The sequence below is a fragment of the Somniosus microcephalus genome, chromosome 8 (assembly GCF_052327205.1).
Source record: "Somniosus microcephalus isolate GS21.2 chromosome 8, FLI_Smic_1.0, whole genome shotgun sequence".
NCBI lineage: Eukaryota > Metazoa > Chordata > Chondrichthyes > Squaliformes > Somniosidae > Somniosus > Somniosus microcephalus.
In genome coordinates, this window is record NC_140994.1 from 242,232,865 (window position 1) to 242,255,134 (window position 22,270).

General features: G+C 48.5%; 1 protein-coding gene and 1 pseudogene across 1 annotated transcript in view; both read right to left on the reverse strand.

Annotated features, from left to right (window-relative positions):
* LOC147114213 (E3 ubiquitin/ISG15 ligase TRIM25-like) overlaps positions 1-22,270 on the reverse strand; it is a 229,947-nt gene that overhangs the window by 55,496 nt on the left and 152,181 nt on the right. The gene's annotated exons all lie outside the window — the stretch shown is intronic.
* On the reverse strand, positions 9,331-10,084 carry LOC147114215 (uncharacterized; annotated as a pseudogene).

The following is a 22,270-nucleotide window of genomic DNA, read 5'->3' on the forward strand; positions in this document are numbered from 1 at the left end:
GCTGAATGCTGGATCCAGAGACTGGAGATGGCCTTGAAGGAAGCCCTCCACCAGCTCTGGTATGGAGGGCCCGGCTGCAGACTGAACCAACTCTGCATGGGCAGCAGCAGTCTGGGCTGGCTGGGTTACAGGCTGTGGCAAGTGCAATGGGGAAGTGGCAGTGTGGGAACAGGAATGCTGTCATCCTGAGAGAGGACAGCACCTTCCTGCTCGACCAACACATGGCCACTCCCCTGGGGCAGAACCTCAGCATCCAGAGCAATCTGCTCGAGCACAGATTGCTGGCCTGCTGTGGCACCGTGAGATCCCCGGTGGACTGTGGGCGACCCAGCGACGATGGCAGCAGTCGGCGCTTACGTGGCATCAATCTGAGTCTGCATGAGAGCAGCCTGAGACTGGATGGCACCAACCAATGACTCAATTCCAACACTAAGTCAGTGTGTTGCCTCGGCCTGTGCTGTAATAGATGCTGCCACCTCAACCATTACACGTGGCATGGGGTCTGGATCCCCACAGTCTCTCTGCAAGTCAACCATCCTCTGCAACGAGTCAAGGCTGTGCTCGAGGCTGTGCTGGTGGCGGATTCCTCCACACTCCAAGCCAGTGCATCCATGCGATGATGTAATTGCCAGCGGTGCAGCGTCACGGGGTGCTACCGGCTACCGCCGCCGCTAACCACCCGCTGAATTTCACGGGAGGCATTAGCAGCGCCGTGCCCGGGCGCTAACGAGAGGCGCAAACCAGCCCAATTTTCCCCCCAAAGAGTTTTTCTACAAAAGAAGATAAAATGCAGCTTTGAAGAATCCCAAGTTCCAGTTGCAGGACGGGGTCGGGTTGTCCATCAATTTGAACTTCTTCAAAGCACTTTGTTTGAATTGGATTACAGCTCAAAACTGCTCTCGCTTTCTGCAGTTTAAATGAGATGAACCAACTGAAAAGCTGCCTTTCCTGACAAGACTGTGTTTAAAGTTAATCCAGAATTGAATTGTATCAGGATCTTTGTGCAGGTTTTGACGGCGCTGAGACTTTTGGAGTTTGGTTCCTTTTCTCTGGGCGATGTTTTGAGCTTCAGGTGAAAGCTGTGTTACACAAGCTGCGCCAGTCTGACCATATCTGGCTCCGCCTCCTTATAAACACACAAAGCACTTAACCCCTTCCGCTGGCAGCTGCTTTAATTCACCAAGCAACAACTTTAACATTGCTGAATGGAGACAGGTTTTGGGCTTTGTTAAATTTGAAGTTTCTTAATTTGAGTGGATATTTCCCCAGGGTGACAGAAGGAAATCATGAATTGACGAATTAACCCCTTGGACTCTCTAGAAGAGCCACAGTGGATTTCCTGTTTTTCGGGACTGCGAGTGTTAATGGTGCAGGATTACCGAGAGTAGCCTTGACATAAAAATGGTTTCACAGAGTTACAAAGCGACCTCTGCTGGAAAAGTGTTGGTGCGGGCGGAGATCCAGCAGTGTTTCGAGTTCCAGACCTCATCTGCAGACATCAGCAGACATCAGGGGCTGGATTTTGTGAGTGGAGGCGAGTTGGAGGCGGGGCTGCTGCTTGTCGTGTCAGTCCCACCTCGAGTAATGTGTCCAGTTCTGGTAAGTCCCACCTCGAGTACTGTGTCCAGTTCTGGTCAGTCCCACCTCGAGTACTGTGTCCAGTTCTGGTCAGTCCCACCTCGAGTACTGTGTCCAGTTCTGGTCAGGCCCACCTCAAGTATTGTGTCCAGTTCTGGTCAGACCCACCTCGAGTATTGTGTCCAGTTCTGGTCAGACCCACCTCGAATAATGTGTCCAGTTCTGGTCAGTCCCACCTCGAGTACTGTGTCCAGCTCTGGTCAGTCCCACCTCGAGTACTGTGTCCAGTTCTGGTCAGACGCACCTCGAGTACTGTGTCCAGTTCTGGTCAGTCCCACCTCGAGTACTGTGTCCAGTTCTGGTCAGTCCCACCTCGAGTAATGTGTCCAGTTCTGGTCAGTCCCACCTCGAGTACTGTGTCCAGTTCTGGTCAGTCCCACCTCAAGTACTGTGTCCAGTTCTGGTCAGTCCCACCTCGAGTACTGTGTCCAGTTCTGGTCAGTCCCACCTCGAGTACTGTGTCCAGTTCTGGTCAGTCCCACCTCGAGTACTGTGTCCAGTTCTGGTCAGTCCCACCTCGAGTACTGTGTCCAGTTCTGGTCAGTCCTACCTCGTTTACTGTGTCCTGTTCTGGTCAGTCCCACCTCGAGGACTGTGTCCAGTTCTGGTCAGTCCCACCTCGAGTACTGTGTCCAGTTCTGGTCAGTCCCACCTCGAGTACTGTGTCCAGTTCTGGTCAGTCCCACCTCGAGTACTGAGTCCAGTTCTGGTCAGTCCCACCTCGAGTACTGTGTCCAGTTCTGGTCAGTCCCACCTCGAGTACTGTGTCCTGTTCTGGTCAGTCCCACCTCGAGTACTGTGTCCAGTTCTGGTCAGTCCCACCTCGAGTACTGTGTCCAGTTCTGGTCAGTCCCACCTCGAGTACTGTGTCCAGTCCTGGATTGGAGGAGCCTACTCTCCAGGGAGAATAGCAGCATTTTGGCCTGCTCAGCACCATCGCATTCATTGAAGCTGGCTGCCTGCTCTACTTCCCTGAAGTGGATCGAGGGGTCTCCCTTTTCGGAGAGCGTTGGGATATGGCTCACCATAGCCCTAAGCTGTTGGGTGCTGTAGGGTAATACGAACTGGTTTGGGAGGGGTCCCTCATCGTCGCCATTGACGGGTGGGCCGAACATCTGATGCCGGGCTGGGCACATCAGTCCCGGCTCTGACCTCTCTGGCGGGGGTTGCTCCACCTCCGCTCCCACCTCTGGCTCCACCCCCCCTTGCTGCCAGACCTCGCTGAAACCTGGCGCTACGGGTGGTGGTCCTGTGACCTCCTGTTCCTCAACCGGGTCGTCCCTGGGCAATACCAGTGATGTTTGAAATTTCCTCCCCTCGTTCCCCATAAAATCTGCCTGGCCTGCCTTCGGGCTTATGAGGCACACCATGCCTTTTGCCTTCCTCAGGGCCAGGCTCAGATTTTCTATCCGCTCTTTGCAGGGGCCATGATCTACCTCTTCAAACCCCTGCTCGCTCGCTAGCTTGTATGCTGCCTTTACCTCCTCTACTTTCTCCTCCTGCTCCCTAACTTGCCTTGCTAGGCGGGCGTACTTTTCCCACAACCTTAACTCATTACCCTTGGCTTCGGTGACTTGGCACTGTCGGTATTCCAACTGGGCCTTGTGTTCTCCCATTAAATACAACCTCTCCTGATTCAGGGCCTGCAACGCTACCATTAACTTCTCCCCTGCTAGAGCCTTATCCTGGATCTCCAGGGCTGACTCCTTTAACTCGGCTGCCTGTGCTGCAACGAGCCTGTCCAAAAGCTGGTCCTGCATTTTGAAACACATCAGCCAGATTTCCTTCTCTAAGGACTTCTTGTGTTCCTTCCCCTCTGTCCACTTAGCTGCTGCATCTACCAGATGCCCAGCCCTTAACAGAATGGTGATCCACTTCTTTGTGATATTCACCTTGCTAAACATATAATCAGAAATCGTTTCCTCCATCATGGTTTGCTCATCCGAACCATTGTCTACTGTATCGCAACCCTGTTGCCGGAGTCCTGCCGCGGTCGCTATTTTCTGTAGGGGGTGGCATGTGTGCCCAGTCAGCTTCACCTCTGACTGTCCCTTGAGCAGTTAGAATCGCTCCCACACCCCTGGGTTCTAGACACCGGACTTAGGTACAGGCGGCGATACAGAAAATCGAGTAGACAAGTGGTTTGGTGTAAGAAAACCAAGATTTTATTAAAGCTGAATAAAACACAATCTTATGAGAATTACTGGTATGAATACAGTCATAAAACAATTACACTTATGAGGGAATGGGGAACACACGGCACATCGAGGGAAAACAACTACATTAAACAATCCCCTTATCGTTAATCCCACCCCTATACCTAACTAGATTAAGCTATGAGGGGCCAGGGATTCATGCTCACCAGTCCAAAACCAGTTGCTTTAACGGTTGTGATATTTTGAGGTCTGTCCTACCTGTCCTTTGGGGTACCCGTCACCACATGGTCCCAGGGCGCGGCGCTGAAGTTGTTGCTACGAAGCACCCTCCTTTTTCCTCAGGTACCTTCGTCGTCTCGTCCTGAAGGGTTTTCTTCTTCTTCTCCCTCGGGCGGTCATCGGCGGTAATGGCGCGGTCAGATTCGGTTGGCGGTCTTTACCGCTTGGAAGATTTTACTACCCAAGCTTTGAACGCCAGTATATTCATCACGGGCACTGCCACCCACGTTTAACGCCTGCTTATTCGCAGTGTTCAAATGGCAACTTATTCTCACTATCCATACACACACTGCTAATTTCTTCACCAAACGCCAGCTTATAACTAGGCGTTTGGGTTTTTACCAATGCGTCTTTCGCTGCCCTTCTCTGCTCTTATCGGTTTACCTTCTTCTTCATCTCGTCTCGTCTCGTCTCACCTGCCCCTTTTTGTGGCCTGTGTGTCCTGTGTGGCTTTTGAACTCGGGTCTCGTTGCCCTCCCGCGTTTGGCCCTGGTGTAATGGGCATCCTTGGTTGTTGAGCGGTGTGGGGAGCGAGAAGAGAGCCTACCATGAGGCCAGGGTGTGAGCACGAGCGGCAGCAGGCCAAAAGCCAAACGATGAGAACAGCAGCAAGAGAGCTAAGAGCTAAGAGAGAGCGATTACCACTGATGGGCCTACAATTATACCCGTTCTTCAACTCCTTATCTGCACCAAATCAGGTCAGTCCATTGTTTGACTTTTGGCAGGCTTGTTCTAAATGATTACAACCATTTATTTTAACGACTTTTGGAGTGGTTGTCTCTGGGTCTAATGGCCCCGATGTCCTGGTTGTTTGTCATGGATAAGACTTAATTGTCCCCATCCTAACTTGATGGCTACTGTGAGCTGTTACCGATTAAACACGCAGAAACCTAATGGCCATGATAGATACATAGATACATAGAAGATAGGAGCAGGAGTAGGCCATTCGGCCCTTCGTGCCTGCTCCGCCATTTAATGAGATCATGGCTGATCCTTTAATTCAGTATCCCGTCCCCGCCTTCTCTCCGTAACCCTTAACCCCTTTTGCCCGTAGAAATATATCTAATTCCCTCTTAAATATATTTAATGAGCTGGCGTACACTGCCCTCTGTGGCAATGAGTTCCACAGGTTCACCACTCTCTGAGTGAAGAAATTCCCCCTCATCTCTGTCCTAAATGGTTTAGCCCTTATCCTTAAATTATGTCCTCTAGTTCTGTTCTCACCCGCCAAGGGAAACATTCCTTCTGCATCCAGTCTGTCTAGACCTGTCAGAATTTTATACACTTCTATGAGGTCCCCTCTCAATCTTCTAAACTCCAGTGTGTACATCCCTAAACTACATAGTCTCTCCTCATAGGTCATTCCCGCCATTCCTGGTATCAGCCTGGTGAATCGCCGCTGCACCCCCTCCATGGCAAGAACATCCTTCCTCAGATGAGGCGACCAAAACTGTACACAGTACTCGAGGTGTGGTCTCACCAGTGCCCTGTACAGCTGCAGCAAGGTATCCCTGTTCCTGTATTCTAACCCTTTTGCTATGAAGGCCAGCATACCGTTTGCCTTCTTGACCGCCTGTTGCACCTGCATGCTCGCCTTCAGTGACTGGTGTACAAGAACACCCAGGTCTCTCTGTACTTCCCCCTCTCCCAATCTATTGCCATTTAAATAATAATTTGCCCTCCCGTTCCTGCACCCAAGGTGGATAACTTCGCACTTGTCCACATTATAGTGCATCTGCCATTTATCCGCCCAATCGCCCAGTCTGTCCAAATCGCTCTGGAGCTTCCTGGTCTCTTCCTCTGAGCCCACCCCACCTCCTAGTTTAGTGTCGTCTGCAAATTTGGAAATGCTGCATCCGACTCCCTGATCCAGGTCATTAATGTAAATTGTGAACAGCTGGGGGCCCAGGACAGATCCCTGTGGTACCCCACTTGTTACTGCCTGCCATTCAGAAAATGAGCCGTTTATTCCAACTCTCTGTTTTCTATCTGACAGCCAGTTCCCTATCCACGCCAAAACTTTCCCCTTTATCCCATGAGCCTCAATTTTCCATGCTAATCTTTTATGTGGGACCTTATCGAAGGCCTTTTGGAAGTCCAGGTACACCACATCTACTGGCTCTCCCCCATCTATTCTACCAGTTACTCCCTCAAAAAATTCCAATAGATTAGTCAAGCACGATTTACCCTTTGTAAATCCATGTTGACTCTGTCCTATCCTGTCCCCATTTGCTAAGTGCTCCGCTATTTCATCCTTAATGATGGACTCCAGCATTTTGCCCACAACTGATGTAAGGCTTACAGGTCTGTAATTACCTGCTTTTTCCCTACCCCCCTTTTTGAATAGTGGGGTAACGTTAGCTACCCTCCAATCCATCGGCACTGTTCCCGAGTCTAATGAATTCTGAAAAATCATCCTTAGTGCATCCGCTATCTCTAGGGCCACCTCCTTCAGTACCCTAGGATGCATGTTATCAGGCCCTGGGGATTTGTCCACCTTCAATCCCTTTAGCTTCCTTAACACCATATCCTTAGAGACAGATGATTATAGACCCATTCTAGCTTGATTAGATTCAAGTCGAATGAATGCGTATTCTGTATTTACTTTGTCTGGCTGGCTCCAGAGAGTCCTGTTCTCACAGATTCCTGCATTTTAAGTTTTGTTTCCAGGCCTGCTTGCCTGCAGAGCCTTGCTTTAAAAATCCTGTCAGTTTTGGTCACGAGGTTTACAGAAGCCATTTTGGGTACCCTGCTTTTAATAACTTGTCCAAAAACAGGGTCCCTTAATCCATAACTTGGGGAGTGCGGGAATTTTGAGAACGCTGCAACTTACATCTGAAAGGAACCAGGAATGCTCAAGAATATGTCACCTTAGATTCCTTTTGTGTGTGCGTGAGTATAACTCCCAGGCCTGGCAAACAATCCATCCATCACCCGCAGTATGCATTTGTGTGCAGCGGACTGCGAGACACTCGAGAAGTCTCTAGTAGTGGCCTGGAAGGAACCAGTGGCAAAGAAACTGAGAGCGGTGGTGCCTTTCACAGTCACTGGTAATGGGTGTCCGCCAGGTCCAGCAGGGAGCAGGTCTTCTTCTAGGAGGCTGCAGATGTCAGAGACCACCTGACGCGACCCTGTTTTGTGGCTCGTGCCTCCTCCGACTTCGGCCCCTCTGTTGGTCTCCTCTCTGCTGTTCTGAAACTCCCTCTTGTGCTCCTCTCTCCTATGAACCTCCCTGCTGTGAGAGAGGGGCACAGACACACGGGAGAGAGAGAGGGGCACAGAGACATGGGAGAGATAGGGGCACAGACAGAGAGAGAGAGAGACAGAGAGAGAGAGAGACAGACAGACAGACAGCTAGGCACAGAGAGAGAGAGAGGCACAGAGAGAGAGAGAGAGACAGACAGACACATAAAGAGAAAGAGAGAGACTGAGAGAGAGAGAGGGGCACAGAGAGAGAGAGAGAGACACACAGTTAGATGGGGATTGAAGGATTCGGTTATTTGACTAAATGGTCTTGCGAGGGGGCTTCACACAAAGCCTGGGGTACAGGATTTGAAAATAAAATCATTTTGTTTTGAAGGTTCTGCAGCTTGCTTCAACAACTTTTAAGTATTGCCCAACCCTGTTTCAGCACGACACAGGACAAACCAGTTTCGAGACATTCCCAACCTATAAACATCCGATAAAATACTTCCCATGGGTGACTGGAACATGTCATATTGTTCATATAAAAGACAATTTCTAGAAAGTTGATCTTGTTGATTTAAAGGGATTTAGAAAGTTTGTGTCAGTCTGGATTCTGATTTAACCTCACTAACATTCAAATCTAGTCACAGAAACATAAAACCATGGACGATCCCTTAAACTGTTTGATGTGATGTGGTTGCCATGGGTAATCTGTCCTCATTATCCTGTGTATTTCTGTCACAATATCAGAGCAATGAGGTGTTTGTGTCTGGAGGCAGATCCCAGGCCCACCACAGTCACTATTAGTATTTGCCTCTTGTCTCACTTCAATACGCCCAGAAACCAGGAAAACTAGAATCAACACAAGTTTCCTCTGCGTCCTGGAATGCCTGTTGCTGCCACCCTGCTCTTTAATGGAGTTTGTTTGTATATTTGAGAAATGTTTTATTCTACAATTAGATGAAACTATGACCAAAAGAAGCTGCCAGAACATCATCAGCCATTTCTCGTTTACTCCACATTTCTTTTGTCTTTTTCAAAAGCTGGAACTCCAGAAAGATAAATGAAGATGTTTTTGAATAGAATATACACCCTTTTATGGGTCAATTCCCAGCTGGTATTTGGATCTAGAATGACACCTGGACTATGCTGGACTGTATTCACATCGGTAATCAAGATGACACTTCATGGCTCAGTGGGGGAACTGGCCTGAGTCCTCATAGAATGAACAGCACAGAAGGAGGCCATTCGGCCCATTGTTCCGGTGCCGGCTCTTTGAACGAACTATCCAATTAGTCCCATTCCATTGCTTTGCGTGCGCCTCATGTGAACTGGGTCATGTACCTGAACCCAATGGGATTCCACTCCCTCAATGTGCAGTTGGTGTGTGACCACAGGCAGCGCACCACGCAGGTCAATGCCCGGAATCCTGGCCGCAGTCACGCTGCATTCATTCAGCGGCAGTCCTCTGTGCAGCTGCATTTCAACCACCACGGCAAACCAAAGGGTGGCGACTGGGCCACAAGCGTTATCCACTCATGGCCTGGCTCATGACCCCGGTCCAGAACCCACGTACACGGGCACAGCAGGCCTACAACGAGAGCCATGCTGCCACAGGGAGTCTTATAGAGCAGACCATTGGCATCCTCAAGCAACACTTCCACTGCCTGGATCGCTCTGGAGGAGCCCTGCAGTACTCGGCTGAGCAGCTCTCAAGATTTGTCGTGGTCTGCTGCAGGCTGCACAACCTTGCCATCATGAGGGGAAGCCCTTGCCACCACCTATCAGGTGAGAAGCTGAGGAGCAGGAGCTCGAGGAGGAGCAGGTGGAGGAGGAAGAGGGGGAAGAGGAACGTAGGCTGCAACCTTGACAGCCCCTTTCTGCTCAGGCTCTACGTGAACAAATAATTCATGAGCGACACCAGTAACCTCAACCCCAATTCCCCATTCACCAACAGCCCCACACTCCTCACCTTCCGTCCCTCGCTGACCATCACATCCTCCTCTTTCCCACAATGCAGAAATAAAAGCCAACACAAAATACACATTCCAATCCAAATTTATAAATTAAATCACGCCATAGTGCATACAAAAATAAATGACTCACCCTTGTGCATTCCCTTAGTGCCTCTTCCGTGTGCCTTTGCCTGTCCTCGTGTTCCTACGAGATGCTTCCCCAGTGGTTACAGCATGGCTGGTGGAAGGCTGCTGACTTTCAGTGGAGAAGACTGCAGACGGCCTTGGAGGGAGACCTCGAGCAGCTCTGGGCCTAGAAGGCCCAGCTTCAGACTGCACCATCTAGCCCTGGGCTGCAGCAGTCTGGGCTGGGCTGACAGGCAATAGCAAGGGCACTGACAGAGTGGCAGGGGTGGGAGCACAAATTCTTTCATCCTGAGAGAGGACGGCAGGTTGGTGCTCCATGGAGCCACTGTCACTCCCCTGGGGCGGTGCCTCAGCAATGCTCGTACTCTGTTGGAGAACCGATCGCTGCAGTGCTGTAATACCCTGGAAGCCCCTTTGTACACTGGTATCCAGAGCCATGATAGCAGCAGTCTGAGCTTCCACTGCAGCACTCAGACGTTGGCTGGATGCTGTTTGTGCTGCAATGGAAGCTGAGACATCGGCCATCAGACGCTGCATCATGGTTGGCTCCACAGGTGTGCTGATGGAGGTGGCCACCTGTTCCATGTCGGAAAGGATGGGCTCCAAGCTCTGCGCGAAGCTCTGTACCAGGTTGGTGCTGGACTCCTCCATGCCCCTTGTCATCGAGCGCAGGCTTTCCGGCAGGCTTCCCAGTGCACCAATCATATGGGTGTGCAAACCCATCATCGTTCTTCTATAGCCTGGCTCATCCAAGTCCTCATCTGAGTCCTCTACAGCAGAACGAAAGTGCAAACTCACCCTCCGCACCTGGGCTATCCTTTCTCCCCACCCTGACTCCAGTGTACTAGTGTCCGGTGTCTCAGCACGTACAGATCCCGCCTCTATGCTACCCTCTAAATTTCACACAGTATCAGTATCTGAGCTGGTGGCTGCGACTGTGAAATCGAGTGACAGTGTCCCTTCATCTTCACTGTCTGCTTGCTCTTTCTCCAATGCCTGGGCAGCTTCCTCTTCTCGAGTATCTGAAATGAGAAAGGGACAAGGGTTGGGTTGTGCTGAGGGGAGAGGAGACAGTAAGAAGTGCGAGCTTACACCATCACCAGCTGGTAAATCAGGAGAGATTGAGGGATTGGGGGGAAGTGGGATGAGAGAAGGAGAATTAGGGAGGCGGATATCCTCATCTTCAATGGCGTCAGCCCCTCTGGTGGCCTCAGCAATGGCCCTTCTCACAATGGCCACCACTGCCTCCTCCATGGGGGTTAAAACATGCAGGCGCGCCTCTCCCACTCCCATTAATTCCTGCTGCCTCTGGTGGGGTGCCACCTTCTCCTGCAAGAAAACAGGAAAGAAAGACTTGATTTATATGAAAGAAGTAGAAAGAGGGAAGTGTGTCTGTGAGTGTCGTGCAATATGTTTGAGCGATGTGGCTGCCATGGTTGAATAGCTGCCAGTGTGTGCAAGCTTTGAGATGTGGTTGAGAGACTTGCAACAGTTCCACGTGTTTGTGGATGAGGTAAAGCATATTAATGTTAAGTATGAGTCCCGATTGATAGAGATTGTTGGTAGGTGAGTGATGGGGGTGTGGTGAATTGAGCCGTGGATCAGGCTTGTGGGGCAGTTGGGAGGATATTTGAAGATGCACTCCTGACCTTGAAAACTCGTGTGCGATCATTAAACTTCTCCCTGCACTGCATCCAGTTCCTTGGGACTACACTCCTGGCATTGACCTCCGCCGCTATCTATTCCCACCGCCTTCTCATCATGTGTCTGGTGGGCCTCCGGCCCCCCTGAGGTTACAGGACATCTCTCCTTCTTTCCACCTCTTCCACCAAGACCTCCAGTGCAGCGTCCGAAAACCTTGGTGCACGCTCTCTCCCATGGTCAGCCATTGTTGATTCCTCCACAGCACAATATTCAGAATGATCTCAGCTCCACCAGCAGCCACAATGCAGCCCCACTTGAAGAGGTGCAGGCCAGCTTTAAGTAGCAGGAAGCACTCACGATATTGGGCCCCCTGCCGATGTGTGCAGCCAATGAACAGCGCGGGGAGCGCTGGCTGCACGCAGCAATCATGGAATTGAGCAGGTTGCACCAAGTTGGCGTCTTGCCTGCAGGGCAATCAACGGGCGCGGGTTCATCGCACGTCGCCATCCCTGCGCCCGTTTTCGGGGGTTGTCCAATTTAACCCTTTGAAATAAAGCTGGGGGGCAATTTTCAGATTGGTGACCAATATATTGTTGGTTTGAGCCTTTGCGGAGGGAGCAGAGGGAAGACTCCTCACAAGCCTTGTTTTAAAATATATATATTTATTTTATGTATTTATATTTTATATTTAGAACCAGGGGAGCTTTAAGCTGCATTCTGGCCGCTGCTCAGTATTGCCAGGGTGTGTGCCAGCGATATCTAGTGGTGATAAAAGGTACTGTATCCCCGAGCAAGTTTTGTACCTGCGGTGGTCTCGAGGGTTTGGACAAGAGTTCCCTTTCTGTTGTATTAACAAAGGGCCTCCTTTGGCTGCTCGTCAGTCAGAGCCAGTCAGTTCTAACTTTGGGACGTGCGGTGGTTTTGATCTGGATGGACGTGTATTGTATGAATTAGGATCTGCTCCACATTGGGGGTTATTGTTGGTATAGCATGAACTTGAACTGGGCCAACCCTTGGGATCACGCTGAGGGACGCAGCCTCTGCCGCACAATCTGCAGCTCCAATCGGAAAATCGATGTCTGTGTATTTCTTTGAAACAGCCCCAAATTCTAGCAAAGGCAGCCAGGCCCCATCACCCGCTCAACAACGGCGGGATCACATTTCCGATGGGGTTTGGGTTTGTGTCGAGGCAGTGCAAGGAAGCTGAGATTTTAACCCCTGGGTTAACGATCCAGCAAACTGGCCGAACACAGTGTGGGTGGGGTGGGGGATGTTACTGAACCAGAGCAATTGAAGAGAAGCAGGAACAGGAATCGGATTGTTTTAACCAAACTGTAGACGGGTTGAAATGGAACATTAACACCTCACAGAGCAGTGAGGCCACGTTAGTACAAAGGCAGTGTCTGTGAACACTGGCGTTGGGCTGGAGCTGTGTTGAATTGTTTGACGTGCATTGACTGGAGAATCGATGGGAGCAAATGTCAGCAGAAAGCCTTGTTGAGCAGCCTGTTGACTGAAATCTCTTGGTGGATGGGATCTGGTATTCCTGATCGTACCTGAAGCAGTCACTTGTTAATACAATCGAGGAATGGTCATTAGGATTGTTCATTGGATTGCAGCACTTGTCATACATTTCAATAATGAAAGCTCAAACGTGGAGTGAAGTTATGTGAGTTGGAGGTGTGACAAGTCATTGTACATTTTGACATTGCACACAGCATATTGTTCTCAGTGACTGTTTGCAACATGAACGACATATCTGTTGGAATCAACCCCATTCTGCGACCCCGTGGAGTCTTTTATTGGGTAAGAGGAAGGCAGTGATTTTTCTTATTAACCAGCGTGGCTGTGATTGTGTTGAGATGGGGTCTTATTTATCAAATAATAGGGGAGAGAGGCGTGTACAGACAGTACCACTTTCTAAAGATGGATTAGAGCCAGAAGGAACTCAGATACATTAGTGTAGAGGGTGGGACTGCAGCCCAATGAAACACAAGAAGCTCGGACAGCAGCAGTGGAAAGAACCAGTCCAGCAGGTTAAATAATGTGGGGACAAGCACAGGCTTCAAAAAGGCAAAGGTTCTGCACACCGACAGCTGCGCAGGGATTCCAGGAAACAGAATCATTTCACCTTGCAATGTTAGGCCAAGGAACAGCCCAGAGTGGGCAGGATATCAGCCCTCGGACTGGTGATATAAGAGAATCACAGGCGGCTGTGACAGGAGGGGGAGGATTGTTCAGATGGCCGTTCACCTGACAGATTTTTCATTCATTTTAAGCTCAGAAATGTCTACACGGCAACCTCGAAGACCAGGAAAAGCTGACCAGCAACTTCAAACCAGCTGGCAGAGCCTCAAAAGGCTGAGAACTCAGGAACGCCCCTAATTACAAGCCCCTGAAATGTGAAAACAAGGAGTTATGTGGGCTGTGTAACTTAAGCTGTCGGTATAACCAAAGAATGCAATGTAGGAAATGCAGCAGCCAATTCACCAGATAATCTGTTTTAAAATTCTCATCCTTGTTTTCAAATTCCTCCATGACCTCACTGCTCCCTATCTCTGTAACCTCCTCCAGCCCCACAACCCTCCAAGATATCTGCACTCCTCTAATTCTGGCCTCTTGAGATACCCCGATTTCAATCGTTCCACCATTGGCGGCCGTGCCTTCAGCTGCCTGGGCCCTAAGCCCTGGAATTCCCTCCCTAAACCTCTCCGCCTCTCCACCTCTCCTTCCTCCTTTAAGACGCTGCTTGAAACCTGCCTCTTTGACCAAACTTTTGGTCATCAGCCCTAATATCTCCTTATGTGTCTCAGTGTCAAATTTTGTTTTATAATGCTCCCGTGAAGTGCCTTGGGATGTTTTGCTACATCAAAGCTGCCATATAAATACAAGTTGTTGCTGTAGTGGTGTTGGTTGAAAGCTAAGTATTGTCCAGGATACCGGGGAGAACTCTCCTGCTCTTCTTTCAATAGTGCCACGGGAACTTTCATGTCCACCTGAGAGGGCAGATGGAGCCTCGGTTTAACGTCACATCTGATAGACGGCACCTCCAACAGTGCTGCACTCCCGCAGTACTGCACTGGAGTGTCAGCCTAGATTATGTGCTCAAGTCTCTGGAGTGGGACTTGAACCCACAACCTTCTGACTCAGAGGCGAGAGTGCTGCCACTGAGCCAAGGCAAATGCCTTAATGAGTAAACTCTGAGTAGAGCAAAAGTGGTCAACCTTTCCAAGCTGAGGAGACAGGAAAAGAAATAGTAAACCGCAGGCCAGGCCTGCCCACCGGAGAGAAAGGGCACCCTCCCCCGCGAGGAGCAAATTAGGACAACTCTTGCTCCCAGTTGCAGGAAGATGCATCCCCCATCCCGCTCTGGTTAACCCACCCACAACCAACATGGGGACATCTGCCCATCAGAAGGAGTGATGTCCCCTTGGCCTGGGGAACTGGGGCAGTAACAGGCTACCTTGGGGCCTGTTCTCGAAGAGTCTCTCAGCACAAACTGGAACCAAAGAAGCTGCCTCGGCCCATCAACCTGCTCTGCTCCCAGTGTAGGAAGCCGGGTGTAGCGATACATTCCCCCCACAGGCACCGTGCAGTCAGGATGCACAGTGGCTCCGTGAAATCTCCATGGACTCCCATTGAGTGTGTGGATTCATCACCTGAATATGGAATGATCTCGGAGAATATCAGTGTGAACGTACCTTTAATTGCACAATAACTTCATAAAATGTTTTACTGCTAGAGATTCAGATTGAGAGAGTGTATTTGAAACCATTTTATACATAATAATTACTTGTAATCTAAACTATATTCCATTTTTAGATTATTTCTGCAGTTAAAAAAAACTAAAATTGTAAGTGTGTAAAATGCTGACAGTGTATCTGTACAAAAGGTTACAGAGAATTACACAGAATTTACACACAGAAACAGGCCATTCAGCCCAACAGGTCTTTGCCGCTGTTTATGCTCCACACGAGCCTCCTCCCACCTTACTCCATCTCACCCTATCAACATATCCGTCTATTCCTTCCTCCCTCATGTACTTATCGAGCTTCCCCTTAACTGTATCTGTGCTATTCACCTCAACCACTCCATGTGGTTCAAGTTCCACATTCTCACCACTCTCTGGGTGAAGAAGTTTCTCCGGAATTCCTTATTGGATTTATTAGTGACGATCTTATACTCGTGGCCTCTAGTTTTGGACTCCACGACAAGTGGAAACATCTTCTTGGCATCGAACCCCTTCATAATTTGAAAGAGCTCTATCAGGTCACCTCTCGGTTTCTCTTTTCTTTCCTGGAAACCTAATAAAAAAGAAAAACACAAGAGAATGGGGTGGAGGGGCATTGCCGCAGGTGATTAAAGCTGTGTGAGGCACCCACGAGTACACAAGAGAATGGGGTCGAGGGGCATTGCCCCAGGTGATTGAAAGATGTGTGAGGGCACCCACGAGTACATTATAGTGAAAGTCAGGAAAGTGTAGGTGAGAATCGTTAATTGATAGCTTTCTCTTGGAGATGTTTCTCCCCTTGCCGATACTGAACAATGAGCAAAATGCATTAGATAGCCTGGCCGCTAACAGAGACATCGGGACCACACGGGGGAGATAAGCAAAGACCTCCAGACACCCCCCCGATCTGTTGAACAGATAATCTGGAGAGAGAGAAAACCTGGAGAGAGAGAAAACCTTTTCATCAAAGCCCAACAATAACAACTTGCATTTATAAAACGCCTTTAACGCAGTAAAACATCCCAACGTCCGAAAAGGAGACGTCTGCCCTTGGGAATGGTGCATGGTGGGAGATGGTTAACAACACAGCTCAGCACCCAGGGGCTAGAATAATATCAGTGAGTTTTGTCACAGCCCAGATAATTGTCCTCATCATTCTAATTGGTGCAGTGTGTTAGTTCAAACGGTTAATTAAGAGACTGTCACAGAAAACCCAGAGCTTGGAATTGTCTGCTTTGATTAAAGGATGAGGGGAGTTGGAACATCCTGAACCCTCCCTACCTGAGGAATAGGTGAGAACCATTAAAAACACCAAGAGAAGGACTTGGAGTTGGAAATTCCCAATGTACATGTGTGTGTGGGATTGAAAGGGTTAATTTCAAACCAGTCTGTGAGCCGCCAGCTCCAACACAGAGAGAGAGAGAGAGAGAGAGAAGCTCGAGTCTCTCGCATGTTGCTGGCTGCTCGCCAGCTCCAAAAGAGAGAGCGAGAAACCTCGGGAGATGAGGCCGAGCGAGTCTCTCACAGGTTGTTTTCAGGGTTTGTCTCAGTTAAAGAGATTATTATTTAAATCAGATCATTTAGTGAGATTGAAGCCCTGATTTAGTCAATGATTATAGATATTTTACATTTGCAACCTAAACACTCACTGCTGTCAGATATTAACCAAGAGCCTATATTCCCTCTTTCAGATATATTCCCGCGGTTGACCCATGACCTTATTGCTCGCTGGCATGTTGGGCAGCGTCGTGCCCCTCGGTGAATCGAGAAACCTCTCGGGCGACTGGCACTGTGTTGTCATGAGTTATACCAGCAATGAGACCCGGCCATGGTCAACACAGGGGCGGTTCACACACGGACCAGCAGGGAAAGGGCTTCGATTGACGTGTACGTGTATCGGTAAAGGGACCACCAATGGCACAGCATCAGCTATCAAGTGGTCTCGGACAGAGTGAACACCAGTAAAGACAAGGACGTTGAGCCTTTTGCCAAACCCTATATGGGAGATGCTAAGAACACTTTGCGTTCCCTAATGGGACATGGGCAATGAGCAGCTCTCTGAATTCCCCTCAGGTCTGGAGACGACATGCTGAATGCTGTGGGTGTGAAGCCAGGTTTTGGGACTATACTCGCACTCTTTCATCTTGGGCCTCCTGCTTCACAGTGTTGAAGAATGTGGAGTTGTCAGGGGCAACCGTTCTTTCGGCCTGTACCGGATGCCCGGTTGTGGACAAGGGTCCCAGCAATGATTTATTGGATTTCAAAACATATCAGACCTTATATAACGATGTGAGATTTGAAATCTTCCCGGCTCTGTTTGATTTTTCAAAACTTGCTGTGCCATCAGGTTTGTGTAATAAAACTTACGAGAGGCTCGACTAACAGATGTTGTCCGCAAAACTTTGAAAGTTTATGGAGAGAAATCCGGGTGGAGATATAGATGCAGTTCCAAGGGATAAGACCACACACCCCATTAGACAGCGAGGAAAACGGGATCGAGCTGAATGGTTGGGTATCGGGGCTACAGCAGGGACGGCCGCTTGGAACAGGATAGATAGAGAAAGCATGTGGGAACATGAGGAAGACATGCGAGAGCAATTACAGGGTATTATGAGAGGGGGAAATAGGACAGCGACAGGGTCGTTGGATGAACAGCAACAAGTTTTAGTGTCTTTGAAGGAAATGGTTGACAACTTTCGGCAGACTCAGGAGTGAATTAATGAAGTAATAAGTGACACAATGACATCTAAAGCTCAGATCTCCAAAGGGATCACGTGCAGCAGGTACGGCTCGTTTATGCTGTCACAAATACAAAAGAGATTGGAAGATATTGAGAATAATCATAGAAACATAGAAGATAGGAGCAGGAGTAGGCCATTCGGCCCTTCGAGCCTGCTCCGCCATTCAATGAGATCATGGCTGATCATCCAAATTCAGTACCCTATCCCTGCCTTCTCCCCATATCCCTTGATCCCTTTAGCCTTAAGAAATATATCCAACTCTTTCTTGAATATACTTAATGAACTGGCCTCCACCGCCCTCTGTGGCAGAGAATTCCACAGGTCCACCACTCTCTGGGTGAAGAAATTCCTCCTCATTTCAGTCCTAAATGGCTTACCCCTTATCCTTAGACTATGACCCCTGGTTCTGGACTCCCCCGCCATCAGAAAGATCCTTCCTGCATCTAGTCTGTCCAGGCATGTCAGAATTTTATAGGTTTTGATGAGATCCCCTCTCAATCTTCTAAACTCCAGCGAGTATAAGCCCAATCGACACAATCTCTCCTCATACGTCATTCCTGCCATCCCAGGTATCAGCCTGGTGAATCTTCGCTGCACTCCTTCCATGGCAAGAACGTCCTTCCTCAGGTAAGGCGACCAAAACTGCACACAATACTCAAGGTGTGGTCTCACCAAGGCCCTGTACAACTGCAGCAAGATATCCTTGTTCTTGTACTCGAACCCTCTTGCTACGAAGGCCAACATACCATTTGCCTTCTTAACCGCCTGCTGCACCTGCATGCTTACCTTCAGCGACTGGTGCACAAGAACACCCAGGTCTCTTTGCACTTCCCCTTCTCCCAATCTATTGCCATTCAAATAATAATCTGCCTTCCTGTTTTTGCCACCAAAGTGGATAACCTCACATTTATCCACATTATAGTGCATTTGCCATGTTTCTGCCCAATCACCCAACCTGTCCAAATCGTACTGGAGTTTCACGACATCCTCCTCACAGCATACCCTCCCACCCAGCTTTGTGTCGTCTGCAAATTTGGAGATATTACGTCCAATTCCCTCGTCCAGATCATTAATATATATTGTGAACAGCTGGGGTCCTAGGACCGATCCTTGCGGTACCCCACTAGTCACTGCCTGCAACTCGGAAAACGACCCATTTATTCCGACTCTTTGCTTTCTGTCCGCCAACCAGTTCTCTATCCAATTCAATACCTTGCCCCCAATCCCATGTGCCTTAATTTTGCACGCTAATCTCTTATGCGGGACCTTATCGAAAGCCTTCTGAAAGTCCAAATACACCACATCCACTGGTTCTCCCTTATCTATTTTACCAGTTACATCCTCAAAAAATTCTAATATATTAGTCAAGCATGATTTACCTTTTGTAAATCCGTGTTGACTTTGTCCGATCCAGTCACTGCTTTCCAAGTGCTCTGCTATTACATCTTTTATAATGGACTCTAGCATTTTCCCCACTACCGATGTCAAGCTTACCGGTCTATAATTCCCTGCCTTTTCTCTACCACCTTTTTTGAATAGTGGGGTAACATTAGCTACCCGCCAATCCATGGGTACCGTTCCAGAGTCTATCGAGTTCTGGATGATGACCAGTAATGCATCTACTATTTCTAGGGCCACTTCCTTAATACCCTGGGATGTAGATTATCAGGCCCTGGGGATTTATCGGCCTTCAGTCCCATCAATTTTCCTAACACCATTTCCCTACAAATACTGATTTCTTTCAGTTCCACCCTTTCATCAGACCCTCTGTTCCCCAGCATCTCTGGGAGGTTATTTGTGTCCTCCTTTGTGAAGACAGAACCAAAATATGTATTTAGTTGGTCTGCCATTTCTTTGTTCCCCATTATAAATTCCCCCGATTCTGACTGCAAGGGACTGACGCTTGACTTCACCAATCTTTTTCTCTTCACATATCTATAAAAGCTTTTACAGTCAGTTTTTATGTTCCCTGCAAGCTTACTCTCATTCTATTTTCCCTTTCTTAATTAGCCCTTCTTTTATAAGTGATGAACAGCTCGATAAATGGACTGGTGATGGAGGAAACCATTGTAATGTTAGGCGCCTGGGGTCTGTATACTCCGTAAAACACTCCTGTCAAGGGTGGATAGAAGGACAACTTTTCGCTGTGACTATTGGAATTCCACGCCTACCACCCGACCAGAAGCCTCTCGAGATGTTCAAGGTGGAGTCCATAGACGTCCTCGAAGGGGATATTCATAAGGAATTGGTAAACTATCCAAAGGTATTGAGAAAGAGTGGTGAACCAGGGTGGCACCAGATTGATCTTGCTGATCTCTGATCAAAGACACGTGGATGTGTCGGTGTGATGTCACCCAGAACAGTGTCCCGGCTTGTGGTTTCACCCTGGATGAGCGCTCCCCTAATTGTACTGTTAGTGTTCAAAGATGGAAATCAGGACAAGCAAGACACGGGTACATGGGAAGGGGTCATTACTGTGGGACCACATCGGACTTGGCTTACCATCATGGGAAGCAAGAGTGCCCTGTATTAACTACATTATTTTGCTTTTCTCTAGAGTTTCCTATGGAAATTGCAAGTTCAGTCCTGATCCCAGTGAACGTTCAAAATGCTCCGGAGATCGAGGTGGATTTGGTTTAAGGGAGGAATCCGAGAAGGCGTTTATACAGTTTGGACATCGATTCCACCACTGACACTGAGTCTTAAATCTAGACTTGACCGGACGGTCACATCAGAGCGTCGCCGAATTGATCAACAATGAAATGTGGCCTTGGTAAGGATATAGGACAGCTGGGAGAGCGAAGATGGTGGAAACAGTGTATAATGTAGGACAACATCCCTGGGCTCGAATTCTCTCACAGGTTTTAATCCTTACCCAGTCTGTTCATATTGTCATTGCTGTTATAATGCTTCGTGTAGTATCCTCAATGTCACTTTGCTTGCAGGGCTTCCTGGCATAATACACTGCTCCATATCTTCACACCTCACACCAATCCATATCCCCATCTGATCCCAGATTTTCACTTGTTTGTCCAATTTGGAATGCAATTGTTTTCTATCTGTGTAATCGTGTACCATTTCTCTCAGCATTGCACAATAACAATCGACATGTGCGATTACATAATGTGGAAGACAAAGACACAGAGGAAAAGTTTAACAGAGTAGGAATAATCTCGAATCACAAATCATTCTATATAGCTTCCTGTGTACACGTAACTACAATACATTTCTAGGTCCGGCCAGAGGATGGGGCATTGAGCCTGCTTCATTCTCTGGGCCTCCCATTTTGAAGTATTAATTACAATAGTCTGAACTTTTCCATCAACTCCACACGGTTTGCAGTCAGGCGGGTGTGCAGTGAAACATCCATATCGGCCTCATGTCTGGGCCAGAAAAATGGAAAGTTCAAAGTTCTTATACACAAGGTTTCTCAACCTTTTTACTTCTGAGGCCTCCCTCCCATGTTATAAAAATTCCACCCACCCCTGTAACACAACACAAGTATTTTTCTGTATAAAAATTAGTTACACAATGAAACAAAGAGCCGGCACAGACACGATGGGCCGATTGGCCTCCTTCTGTGCTCGATGAGTCTATGAAAGGTGATCCATCACTTTAGGACAGTCTGAGTATAAATGGCCTCATCCTTCAAACAGCTGAGCTGGAAGAAAGACTCCCTCAGTCCTTCCTGTACCGACATCATCAATCCATTTATAAAGAGCAGGGATAGGATTCTGGTCCAAATGCACAGAAACCCCACCCCAGCCCCCCCGATATCTCAATAAATAGAAATGTGCGACCCAGAAACCCCAGCAGAATATTGGCATTATTTAGTGATAGTTCGAGGACATTCCCCAGGCCCGGCACCAAAATCTGCAGCAACAACAGGTCCAAACAACTGACTTTATTTTCAGATCGAGCTTATTTCCAAAGAAATTGATGCAAAGATTGTCTGAGTTGTGGCATGTTAAGGTCAGGATGCCCACATTGGGGAGATTCATTGATCTGCAGCGCAGTCATTTCACCTGATTGATCATCTGGATGGTTTCAAATTCCTCAAATTCACAAGTTTTACAACAAATCTGTGTTCGAAGACAAAGGTTGTGTTCACATGTTTGGCAGGATTCAGTTTATTTACTGAAAATATGGCAAACAAGCAACTAATGTCTTTAATAAACTCGCTGGTCTTTGTAAACTTAACTGCCCCAGAGTTATTGAGATAAACCGGGCACATTATGTGTGTTAGTAATCTGCAACTTTAAAATGCTGGACAACTACCCTCCGACTAGCAACTCTTCTTTCCCAATGAGATCAATATTTCAATCTCCGTGCTTTGTGCTGGTCTCACAATGATCAATTGGGATTCCGCTTCTCGAGTCTGAAAACTTGCTGAAACACCAAACCAGTCGAACCCAACATCTCAAGGTTCAATGTGAATGTTTGAGAACTAAACGGGACGCGGCAAAAGTCGGACTGACCATTGGAGGAGGCGGTGTGCGGCTTTAAAGCAGTAAATGGTGGTTGAATGTTTTCAGCCTGTCGCTTATGTAACCAGGAATCAATGTTGAGAATATCAGGAAATGTGAGGCCATTATTTCAGATGAACGTGTTGTTCCATCGGCTTCATCTCCAGAGAGATCAAACAGACCGCACTCCAATGTGTGTCAAGCTGTCCCCAGGAAATCAATCGCCGACATTGCAATCCTATTTCAAGCCAGGCAGCCCGCTCCCACAGTCCACGGGCTGACTGGCAAATCATCCCCTGGGCACTGGGCTGGTGCGTAGAATTCAACT